The following is a 13418-nucleotide window of genomic DNA, read 5'->3' as shown; positions in this document are numbered from 1 at the left end:
CAATGATTCTTTGTATCATTTTCTTTGTTTAGACTTTTTTAATTTCAACCTTCAATTTAATTATTTCCTGGCATCTACTCCTCCAGGGTGAGTTTGCTTCTTTTTGTTCTAGAGATTTCAGTTGTGCTTTTAATTCTGTATTTTCTTTGGTCGGTGAATCTATTTCTCCTAGTGTTACCTTCAATGCTTGAGATTCTCTCTTCTATCACTTGTATTCTTTTGTAGTTCCTGATCATTTACCCACCTTTTCTAATTCCAGCATTCCTTCAGACTGTGTTATTTTTAATTTTCTCTATATCAACTTTCAAACCTTGCCCTGTTTGAATTGTTTCTTGCAATTTTTGGTTTGTCTTTTCTTCCATTTCTTTAAAGGATTTTCTCAGTTCCTCTCTTAGAGTCTCTATCATCTTTATGAAGTTAAGGTAATTCTCTTCTACTTCATCTGTGCTGGGATGTTCAGGACTTGCTGCTGTAGAGTCCCTAGACTCTGGTGGAGACATATTGTTTTTTTTTGGTTGTTGAATATGTTTTCTTCTTCTTCTTCTTCTTCTTCTTCTTCTTCTTCTTCTTCTTCTTCTTCTTCTTCTTTCTTTTTCTTCTTCTTCTTCCTCCTCCTCTTCCTTTTCTTCCTCTTCCTGTTCCTCCTCTTCCTCTTCCTCTTCCTCTTCTTCTTCTTCTTCTTCTTCTTCTTCTTCTTCTTCTTCTTCTTCTTCTTCTTCTTCTTTTGGTTTTTTGAGACAGGGTTTCTCTCTGTCTTTGGAGGCTGTCCTTGAACTAGCTCTTGTAGACCAGGCTGGTCTTGAACTCTCAGAGTGCCTCCTGAGTGCTAGAATTAGAAGCTGATGCCACTACTGCCCGGCATTGTTGAATGTGTTCTTATATTGTTGTCTTCCCGTCCCTTTTTCCAATGGGTACAGGTGGGGTCTCTTCCTCTCCTGGTGGGTGCAGATCCAAGATTTTCTTCCAGTGGGGACACACAGGTCCAATATTCTGATAGTTCTCACGATGAGTACAGGTGGGTCTGAGGCACTCCCTCTCCCAGGAGGTGGAAGCTGGATTAGGACAATGCAGTCAGAAGACTCAAAGTTTCTTGGTGAGCTGGGTGCTAGTTGACTTGCCTGCACTCTCCAGGCCAGGAAATCTCAGACTGGGCAAGAGGAAGGGAGTTAGGCCTGAGGCCAGTTCCAGAGCTCACCTCTTCCCTGACTGGCATTCTCAGCAGGCTTGCAGGTACTTGGTCTGGGCAGTACGAGGTTGGGAGGAGTCCCAAACCTTTAATTCTTCACAGCTATGGCAAATGCATTAACAGTCTCTGATAATCAGGATGTGGGCCTCTTGGGGCATTATTCCAACAAGGGCAGTCCTATAAAGAATATATTTATTCCCTTGTGCAGAAAACAAAAGAGTAAGGAGTCTATCTTCTCTGGTCTTTTCTGTTCCTTCCTGTAACTGTTTCCCTTTGTATACACACACACACACACACACACACACACACACACACTTCCCAATTCCATTCTGCAAAAGTGATACTCTGTATTATTTATATTTATTTACATGCTCATTTTTTACTTAAATTCAAGGTTTCACTAGGACTTTAGTACTTTCTGAACTTTAACTCAAAGAAAACCTCCTGCCTCCCCCATTGAGTGCTGTGATTATAGGTATACACCACCATGCCTGGCAAGTGACAGTCTATGTTAGAGAACATTCTATTACTCTATAAAATACCATAGATACATTTGGAGGTAAAGCTCAATACTTCAGTCATTTTCACACTTCAAAGTTTTCCCCTCTTCCAAATAAAAGACCCAAGTGAGATAAAGAAAGCTAAAGGTGAAATCCATTTCTCCTTGCTAGGCTATTATGAGCTTTCCAGAACATTTTAAATTCTCTATTACTTTATGGGATTAAAATTTCATATCCCTGATTTAATTGACTTTTTGTTTTGACTCCTTCCTTCCATTCTTCTGTTAATTCCAGATTGTGTTTGTGTGAGAGAGACAGAGACAGAAAGAAGGGGAAACTTCTTTCTCTCTCTTCCTGCTAACAAAGAGAGTAGTCTCAGAGAGCTCTTAGTGGAGATGATTTTCCATGCCTTAAAAAGCAGTTACACCACAAGGAATCATACTATTAACTACTGTTTCCTTCCCCCAAACATTATGATATGCATAACCCCATGTATAAATATACATATATAGTTTTAATGAACCTTTCTCATTTGTGACTATGGTGCTCCTACCAAGAGCCAAAGACCACCTAACAAAAGTTCCAATACCAGACATGTGAAGCCCTCTTTTGTTGACTAGACTGGCTAAAACACTCCCAGAAGATTCAACCTATTGTGCTTGACCTTCATTAACCACCAGAGATGGGAATTACATTCCTATTGCTGAAGACACCATATACATCAGAAACAGGGCCCAGAGTTCCCTGGATTGGAACTGACCTGAATATTTCTCCCCTGAGGACTAGCTTTTATGGTCCTAGAAGGCAGCATGCAAGCTTCCAATGGAGGGAGACAACCAACAGTCACACATAGCTATGATGTCTATGAACATCAATTATCAGCATGACATGACAACCCTAAGACTGTAGTGCAGTAGCATCTTGTTCCACCAAAAAGACTTAGCCACACCTTAGGTTGTGGCTTCAAAGTGTGCAGATATGACCCCTTGTAAAGGGCGGGGGGGGGGGGGTTGCGAGCTCACACTCTTAGATTGTGGTCAGAGAATCATGAAGGGAATGTGCTGCGTCTCCAGGAGCAGAAGATTTCAGTGGTTATTTACCATCATTGTGTGTGTGCTCCCCAAATAAATTTCTTTTAGTTCTTTGTCTGGATGTTTGTAGACTTCCTTTAACTCACCTTCACTACCGTAATTACATGCACACCTGGGAAGTAGCAGACCACACTCTAATTGAACTTAAGACATTTAAGACATGCTCAGCAAGGATGAGACCATGCATAGTACTGAAACACAGTTAAATACTCAGTGCGAGTGAAATCATGGTTGTTAGAGGAGAATTTACAAACACTAATTCATTAGTCAGGATAGTCCCTAACAAACATTTACAAACATTTTTCTTTATAGCCACAAATGAACAATCCTTACCTCTTGTCTAGGAAACCTCTATTTGCAACAAACTTCTAACTGGGACTACTGCAGGAAACCACAAGCAATCAAAGTGAAAGTTGGTGAAACCCAGTACCAATGGCTAGACCTAGGATATACCCTGTCACCTAAGGCTCAGGAAACTTTGCAGAAGAGGGGAGCAGAAAGATCATAATAGCGAGAGGGTCTGAGAATTTGCTGTGAGATAGATTCTTGTAATATCCAAAGCTACACCCTTAAAATTTCACCTACATGACTGCCCAAAACTGAGCAGAACTAGGGCAACACCATTGAACGTGCCAAATAAAATAGAGAAGCCCATCAGGCCTCAATACTATACAAAGAACTATAGGCAAAAAAGGAGAGCTTGGAATGGGAGAGGTATCCTTCCATAGGTACGAGCATACCAATTGGTTCTGAAAATATGCATGTAAATAGTATTACACAGACTGAACAGGTTATATTTTGAAATGCATATATTTATGCATATACATATATGCATGCAATAACAATTACTAAGACATAGAAGCTATGAATCTGAAAATGAGAAGGGCATTGTGTCGGACAATTTGAAGGGAGAAAAAGAAAGGAATAAATGTTGTAATCAAATTATAATCTCACAAATTAAAAGAAAATAATTTCGAAAAAGCAGTCACATGAAAGGGTATGCTTCCACAATTCCACAGTTGTGCCTTAGACAAATATTTATATTTTTGTTCAATATTCCCTCCTATCCCAAGAAATTATTTGTTCACCCTTCTAACAATTGAGAGCCAACAGTTAGACATACATTAGCATTCAAATTTAAACCTTTGGCCAAATGGGCATACTGCCATTTTATTCCTGAGTTAAAATTTAAACCTGGACCCAAATAGTATGTTCCGTTTGATGATGAACAGAAGAGAAGGAATGAGAACAGCAAGATAGATATAACTGACTCTCTTCCACAAAGACACCAGCCAAAGCACCATTCTCTTTCTCAAGGGACAGCCAGTAGGAGACTTCAGGCTTCATGACGAATTAAATAGAAACAACCATTATTTTATAAACCATATACGCTAGAAACTAAGAATGAAAACTTCTTTGCAAAGGAATCCTGTGAATGCTAAATACTCTCAACCAGTCCTATTAGCAATGATTTCTTTCAAAGCCAATTGTAACAAAATTGTTTTAAACTGTATTGCCAAGTAGAAGAAATAGTGGAGGGAAGCACAGGAAGGATGCCAGTGTACATTATTGAGGTACTTGGAAGACTGACTTATTTGGCAAAAGGATTATTGTGGCTGAGGTTAGTCAGCAGAAGTACAAAAAGAAAATTTAAAGTAATAGATCCTAGCTGGGCTGTAAATTCCTTGAGAGAAGAGACTAAGGCTCATTGAGTTTGTATGACTGACTCTTAGCTGAGCTCTTGACAGAGTCCGCACTTGAAACCTGCTGCTCAGCTGACAGCCCTGGGATATTGCCTTCTCTGTTTAAGGCATCTGTTTCCAACTTATGAGTCACACACAAAACTCAAACATGCAAGGGCATAGAACGTGCACACACATCTACAAGTTCTATCACCTCTGGAAGTATATGTTTTAAAGCATTCCCTCCCTAACCACATCCTTCTGCAATTATGTTACCTTCTTTCAGGTATTTTTCTGACACATTTTCTGAAATTGCTTTAACCTTAACAAGTTCCCAATGAGTTCTTGGCTACGCAGTTTTAATATCCAAATTTGCTTGTCAAGGCAAGAGAATGCTTCTGAAAGAAACCCCAGGCTGGGTTTCAGGTATGCTTAATCCTGTCTACATGAGAAGCAATAGCTAGATCATTTCAAAAGCATACGCCTTTAGGATTCAAGCTGTTAATGTTTGCAAACCAGACAACCACCCTTAATACCACTGCTGGTTTATTGACACAAACTCTTTGCTTCCCACAGCTTGTAATTGAATCCCCCCACTGCTTAATTGGAAACAGAATGACTCCACAACCAGATTTGAAACATCTTCTAAAGCTGGTAGGAACATCAGCACTCCCTTTTAAAAATAAAAATTATATCATTAACCATGTTAAGTGAAGATTGGTGTTCTGCAGCATATCAGGAAACGAATGCACCCCAGGACTGTCTGAACACAGCACAATTAGGGATGCCTTCGATTTTACAGAGGCGTCCCTCCTCGCTGAAGTGTGAAGTCAAAGGGTGACTTTGTTTCTGCTGTGTGAAATGCAAATGCTTGAAATACTCTCATCTTTTAGAAGACTTACTTTCAAGTGACACATAATTTTAGCAACAACTTCCTTCAAATAATCATTCAACAAATAATTGTGGAGATGTTATTATTACAATCAGATACCAACCTAGACATGAGAGATAGCATGAGAAAGAAAATAAGCAGGTATTTATTGACTAGGTACATATTACACTTAAATGTGTGTGTGTGTGTGTGTGTGTGTGGATGTGTAAAATTTCTATATATTATATATAGAAAGTAGATTTATTAGGATGACTTACAGACTGCAGCCCAGCTAATCCAACAATGACTGGCTGTGAACATGAAGTCCAAGAATCAACCAGTTTCTCAGTTCAAGGAGCTGGATAACGTAGCTGGTCTTCAGTAGAAGCAGGAATCCCAAAGAAAAAAGTTCTAATGCCAGTGGAGGAATGGGCTTGCTAGTGGAAATGATAGCAAGCAAAATCCCTACTTCTTCAGGATTCTGCTCACGGAGGTTGACCTGGCTATAATACCCAAATTCACAAATGAAACACATATCTCTAACCTAAAATATATGGAATTTTCATAGAAACTCACTACATCCTCTTGTAGACTTAGGTGACCTCTATCTTAATTTCAATGTTTAATATAATGTAAACACTACAAAAACAGCTGTTATAGTATGTTGCCTAGGAAATAGTGACTAGGAAAATCACTGCATACATTGGATACTGGTGGTTTTTCTTCCTGAATCAGTTGAATCCAAGAGTGTGAAAGTCATAATAATGGAGGTATATTTATATTTGTAATCATTGATATAACTACTTATTGAAATACTGATATTAGTAACAATAAATATGCAATAAGCTAACTGAAAAGAGATAGGTAAAATAATCAGCTCTATGCTAAACAAATGTGTAGATAAATAAACACCATCATTTTAAAGCATATTTATTGTCATGAGAATATATTAGTACAGTAGGCATCAGCTACCTTAGTGTGTGTGTATACTTACCAACATGTAGGCACATATGGAGACATTTGTTAATACAGAGTGGTGATTAAACACAGTATTTCAAATGAATGATGAGGACCATGTGGACATCTTGGGATTTAAGATAATGGTCCCCTGGAACAATTTGTTTTAAATAAGAAATCCTTTGGAGTGCTGAGATGTTGGGGAAGTCCTGTTATTTGCCTGTTATTTGTCAATAAAGTACTGTTGAGCCTATAGGAATCTAGATAGGTGGGGCTAGGAGTCCAGGAGGATTCAGCGAAGGAGAAACACAAGAGAGTCGACATGTAACCGGCATGGGGTAGGAAGCCCGGAAACCTCTCCGGTAAGAGACATACTTAGATTAACAATTATGGGGTAAATACTTAAGTCAGAACTAGCCAGTAAGAAACAAGCAAGGCCGACAGCTTCATAATTAATACAGCCTCCTGTGTGTTTATTTGGGACTGATGTGGATCTGGAACCAGGCGGGCGGAAAGGCTTTCTCTCAAAGAAAAAGCTTCCCTTAACACTGAGAAAGGGTTTCAAGTTATCTTTGTATAAGTTATTTTGCTCACAGAAAGCACACAATGTCTCCAGCAGAATGTCTTACCATTGCACCCTCTTATTCTTCCAGTCTCCATGAAAGATAGTTGTGTGAGTAACAGAGTGAAAGCCTGGGGTGTTGAATCACTCCCCCTTGTTTTCACATCTTGCCTTGACCATGCATTAATTGTTTAAATGTGATGGGCCATTTAATACCCACAACCTAACTGCTTTGTTAGAGAGCATTTTTAATCACCATTTTACATGTGTGAAAACAGTTGTGGTATTTATTATTTCAGAAGAATTTAGTGGTCTGTCAATGTTTGCAAGAGTAAGAGCTAGCATTAACTCAGTATTTTATATTTCATAGAATTTATGAGGATCCAGAAAGCAAAGTCAGCCTCAAGGTATAGAGAAAAAGCAGTAGTGATACACACCTTTAATCCTAGCAGTCAGGATTAAGAGATGACAGATCTGTTACTTCAAGGCACCATGGTCTATACAAGAGTGAAGAGTAACACAGCTCATGCTTTTCATCCTAGCACCTGGGATCACACACCTTTAATCCCAACATTAGAGAGGAGTATAAGACAGGAACAGAGTATCATAGCTGGTATTCATTCTCCAGGTATATGGAGGATAGGAAGACATTAAAGTCTCAGGATTCTCGAGGCACACTGAGGAGAGGCAGCAGTCTAAGGTTTGGTGGAGCCAGGATCACTTTACAGTCTTTGCGCTTCTGATCTTCAGCTTGAAATTTTAACCCCAATATCTGTCTCTTGGTCCCTTTATTTATAGTGTTATGATTCCTCACCCCATATCCTCACCTGGACACATGAGTTAGATTTGTTCTCCTGTTACATTAACAAATATGTCAAGGTCAACATCACATTCCAGGTGCTGTGCAATAAGAACATCCCAACTTAGGTTGCACATGTGGTGGGTGAGGATGGAGGCAGCCACTACTTTTCGTCTGTTCCCCAGCACAGTATCAGGGGTGTTTTTCATTGTGGTCCCCATCTTGCTCTCCATCATCCTCTCCTCTACTCTTTTCTCGGCTTGATTTCCAGCTGTAATGTTCTTTAACCTACAATATCCCTCCTCCCTCACAGCATTAACTTCTGCTCTGTCTTTGCTTGAGGAGTCTTCTTCCTGGCATGTAAGTGCCTCAATTCTTCTGTCTTCATAGGTGATAGATTAAAGCATCACTTCCTCTACAATTCCCCCTTGAACATAATATTCAAACACTGGGAGATTTGTTTCATTCTCCTATTTCATTTTTATTACAGCTCCAGTTGCTAACTAAACTGATAACATGTATATTTGGGTATGCATGCACTCTAAAGGTTCAATGTTTATTAAAAAATTAATCAGCTAATAGTGATTAGCATATGTTTAAAGGGGATTTACCGCAAAATCCAAAAGAATAATGAGTTGTACTCCAGAAATGTTTTCAAACTTTATTCTGTCACATAGTGAAAAGGGAACATTTCTGAAGGTCTTTTTCTCTATTCAAGCATTTAATAGGCAATACATGCAGAGCCCCCAGAGTAAATTACTGGCCTTCCTAGGACAGACTGTTTTACATCATGAAACTCTTCCCTAAAATGAGGAGAATCCATCTGCTGCTGAGCCCTGGAGAATGAGCAATTGTCCTTAATAAAGCAGCATGTGTGGTGCAATGCTAAGGATGTCTAGGATAGGCTCTGAGAAATGCACAGAGATTTGCAACTGTGATGAGAGAGTTTTAATGGGGTACCAGATTAGAGTAAATCATCTTAAGAAGATCTGGCAAGCTTTGTCTGAAGATACCAAGGTACAAGGAGGCTACACCATTCAAGGTTGAGAACTCCACAAGCATATACTCTGGGCAGAAACATAAGTGAGGAGGAAAGTGAAAAACAAAACAAAATCCTTTTTCTGTTCCTACCTATAATGCCCTCAGAATTTCATATTGATCATCAGTCTATAGGTTTTTCCCACAATGGTAAATTGTCTGCAAACACAAACTAGTTGTCTGCTAATTTAACTCTATTCTGAATCTTTTTAACCTGTTGATAGTGCCATAGCTACCAGAGTGAATACTATAGCTGAAGGTTGACCCATTCAGGTGCCAACTGCAAGTCTAAGAGTCAGCCATCCTTAAAACAATGTCCCAGAGCTTCTCACAGTCTGATTGGTTAGAATGACTACAGAATTCAGAAAAAAATGTTTATTTAAAAAATTATAAGTTTGGTATTGTCAACAATCAGGAGAACAGCCAGATGGAATGGAAGCATGTGTAAGGAAGATATCAGGAAAGAAGCATGGAGCTTCAATGTTCTTTACAGCTTACTTCTCTTCTAACACCTACGAGTGTACACCAATCCAGAACCTCTTTTTTATTTAAACTAGAAACAAGCTTTCTTCACATGTCAATCATAGCTCCCTCTTCCTCCCTTCCTCCCCCACCACCAACCAACCCCCTCAACCCCTCACCCGGTCCCCACTGTGCTCTCCAGGAAGGGTGAGGTCTTCCATGGGGATCTCTAAAGTCTGTCATATGATCCTGTGCAGAGCATAGTCCCTCCCCCATGTGTCCAGCATGAGAGAGCATACCTCCATGTGGAAAGGACTCCCAAAGTCCATTTGTATGCCAGGGATAAATATTGATCTATTACCCGAGGCCCCAGAGACTGCCGAGACCTCTTCACTGACAGCCAAATGTAGGGTTTCTAGATAAGTCCTATGCTGACCTCTCAGCTACCAGTCTAGAGTCCATGAGCTCCCCTTGTTCATGTCTGCTGTTTCTGTGGATTTCACCAGCCTGGTCTTGACCCGTTTGCTCATCATTCCTCCCTCTCTGCAACTGGGTTCCAGGATTTCAGTTCAGTGTTTAGCTGTGGGTGTCTGCATCTGTTACCATCAGCCAGTGGATGAAGGCTCTAGGAAGGCCTATAAAGTAGTCATCAAACTCATTATTGGAGAAGGGCTTTTAAGGTAGCCTCTCCACTATTGCTTGACCTCTGGAAATCTCACTAGTGTCAGGTCTCTTCTCTTTCTCCATCCACTCTTCAGTTGAAGTGCATCTAGGTTGCTTCCAGTTTCTGGTTTTTACAAATAATGCTGCTATGAACATAGTGGAGCAGATGTCCTTCTTGTATGAACGCACATCTTTTGGGTATATACCTAAGCGTGGAATTACTGGGTCTTGTTGTAGACTGAGTCCCAATTTCCTGAAGAATCTCCATACTGAATTCCAAAGTGGCTTTAAGAATTGGCACTTCCATCAGCAGTGGAGGAGTGTTCCCCCTTTTCCACATCCTCTTCAGCATAAACTGTCACTGACGTTTTTGATTTTAGCCATTCTGACAGGAGTAAGATGGTATCTCAGAGTTGTTTGATTTGTATTTTGTCACTGATGGACAAGGAGGTTGAGCACTTTCTTTGAAATTGTGTTTGGGTTCCATCCTAGGCATCTGGGTTATCCATCTTGGCACTGGAGGCAGTTTCAGGAATAGACTGCCTCTCCTGTCATGGGTCACAAGCTGGAGTAATTGGTTGGCCACTTCTCCAATTTCTGTGCCATTTGTTTTTTTTTGTTGTTGTTGTTGTTGTTGGTTTTTTTTTTTTTTGGTTTTTATGAGACAGGGTTTCTCTGTGGCTTTGGAGGCTGTCCCGGAACTCACTCTGTAGACCAGGCTGGCCTCGAACTCACAGAGATCCGCCTGCCTCTGCCTCCCGAGTGCTGGGATTAAAGGCGTGCGCCACCAACGCCCGGCTTGTGCCATTTGTTGGGGGGGTGTTGTGACAGGTTTCTCTGTGACTTTGGAAGCTGTCTTGGAACTAGGTCTTGTAGACCCTAACCATAACTCACCAACCTGTAGTAGAGTTTAAAATCAGGGATGGTATTACCTCCAGCAGTTCTTTTAATGTACACTGTCATTTTAACTATCTTGTTTTTGTTTGTTTTTTCATATGAAGTTGAATATCATTCTTTGAAGGACTGTAAATAAATGTGTTCAGATTTTGATGGGGACTGAGTTGAGTCTGTAGATTAATCTTTACATTGTGTCTCAACTTTTTAAGTGAATTCCATTAATGAGATTTTTTTAATTAAAAAAATTTAAATTTAAATATACCTTGACCACATTCTTTCCCTTTCCCCCAAGTCCTTCAATAATATCTCCCTCTTCCTATCCACCCAATATTGAGTTCTTTTTCAAAAAAAAAAACCAGAAACCCAATACAACAACAACAAAACCCCCAATCAAGAAATCAAACAAAAAATCTACACTCAAAAAGAAAAAAACCCTACCACATTGTAATCAAATAAAATCATACAAAAATTGTCCAGTCTATTATATTGGTCAACTACTCCTTGTGTTTTCTTCATAGTTTTATTTAGACATCTGTGTTTTACTCGACTTTAATCAGGAGTTTGTTTCTGTTCCCCTCAATTTCATTTTAAGGTTTGTATATTTCCTCTGTGAATTCAGATCAGTTTGAATATATTTATAATTGTTCTTTTAAATTCTGTGTCTTCAGATTCATCTATGCTGTTTTTATTGGGGACCATCAGAATAAGATTGAGGATCTTAGGGAAAAGAAGACAATGTCATGAATTTTCATATTGCTTGTGTGTTTGTAATGAGACCTGGACATCTAGAAGTCAATTATTCACTAGCCATTTCATATGAGTTTCCAACCTCCCTGTTGAATGAAATGTTATTATGTTTTTGCCATTATGCTAACTTGTCTGCTTTGGGATCAGATAGGAGTCCGATGTGCAATATTTAAAAAACTGTGTGTTGTATTATGAAACCTAGAAAGGTTAACACAATTAACTGCTACTTTAGGGTACCTTAGACCTAACTGGCCATGTGTGTAGTTGCTCAAATAATATACTGGAGTAGATAACAGAGTGGGGCTGCCATTAGTGCTGCTTCATTGGCAAGATCCCAAAGCAGAAAGACAGGAAAATTGTCACATCTATGGAAGCACTCAGTCCTGGGATAGTAAAGAAGGACTTGACCTAATAATATTCTTTGAGTAAGGAAGTATGCCTCCTCACTGCCTCAAAAAGGAAGGGGAAAGTCGGTACAGCAAAGGATGGGAAGAAAAGAAAAAAGAGAAGCATGAAAGACAGGGGGAAATAAAATGGGAAGGCAAATCCAACCAGGTCTTAGATATAAGCCTAAGATGTGTGCTTGAACCACCTGCTTTCTTTTTTGCATCTAAAACATCCTCGAAAGACAACAGTGGACCATGGAATATTGGAACCTAACATTGTCATGAAACTAGTGACTTTGCCAAGAAGATGAACTCTGCAGTTTTACACAATTGTGAGAACAGTTCAAATCATTAGTTTTAGAATCCAGGGGGAATGGTATACTAGTCAACAAAATTCTTTGTGATTGGAAATAAGATGGGGAATAGTTTCTCAAATACTGTATATTACTGAGGAGCAGATGTATAAGAATCGAATGGAAAATGGTTGCCAGGGAGACAGGACACTCATGCCAACTCTGTCGCAAAATAATCATGAATGTCTCCAGGGGGCATTGTATAGCCACAAGCACAGACAGGAACATGTCCAAGCCAGAGATCCAGATGTTGCCCTTGGAACTGAGTAGTCATTTCAGGAGCTGGCATCTGCCTGCTGCCAAACAGAATGTGTGTGGCCACATCTGCTCCCTGCAGAAAGTTAGCACACACTAAATGCAGGGGAAAGGTTGCCATAAAATAATGATTTGGCACCATGCATGAGAAAATTTTTAAATACTAGATAACTCTTCCACTAACCCTGAGCACATTTTTAACCTTACTTTTTCCTAACTCCCCAACTTCCCATAAGCAATTTTCATTCTGTTCAGCAGAACAAAAAAAAATTGTTTGCAAATAAAACCTGCATTATTTACAATCTACCTAAGTGCATTTGACAGCAAAAGAGAAAGTTGCAATGGATGAGTTTTTCCAATTAATCCAATAAAATACAGCTTTTAGTTTATAGCTCTTACAAAAAGATGTGATACATACTCGTACCTGAAACTCTCCTAGGAAATGACTGTCTCCAATAAAAACAGTGCTTGACAATGAAGTATTTTCAAATCATTTATGTTCACTTTCATCTCTTTCACTTGGAATGATTAGATTTTTGAACAATAAGTTATGGCAGTTTAACACCTCAAGAACTTTTTTATGTCCATGGAATAGCTCAATGAGGCATAATTTAAGTATGTAATATATTTACTTCTGAATGTGTATCTACCGTTTCAAAGTTCACAGGAACTTTTTAATTATTTCCTGTTGTTCTTAAGCTATGATAGCAGCTAGTTAGAAAGCCAATGTTACAATTAATTTCTTTAGGTTAAGGTCACTTAGGCAAAGAAAAGTTTCAAGATATACAGTTTATTTTTCAAAATATTGCAATAAATAAGGCAGTAGCTCGCAGAAGACAGGTGATAGCTATGTAAGTACTTTTACATACAAATTATTCTTCTCAATAAAAATTACAAAATACTCAAATACTGAAGGATAATAATCCAAACTGCAGCCTTCCCCACCCATGCATAACATGACTCTAGCTG

This window comes from Mesocricetus auratus, unplaced genomic scaffold, assembly GCF_017639785.1.
Source record: "Mesocricetus auratus isolate SY011 unplaced genomic scaffold, BCM_Maur_2.0 Super-Scaffold_100714, whole genome shotgun sequence".
Taxonomy (NCBI): domain Eukaryota; kingdom Metazoa; phylum Chordata; class Mammalia; order Rodentia; family Cricetidae; genus Mesocricetus; species Mesocricetus auratus.
Note: the sequence above shows the minus strand (reverse complement) of the source record.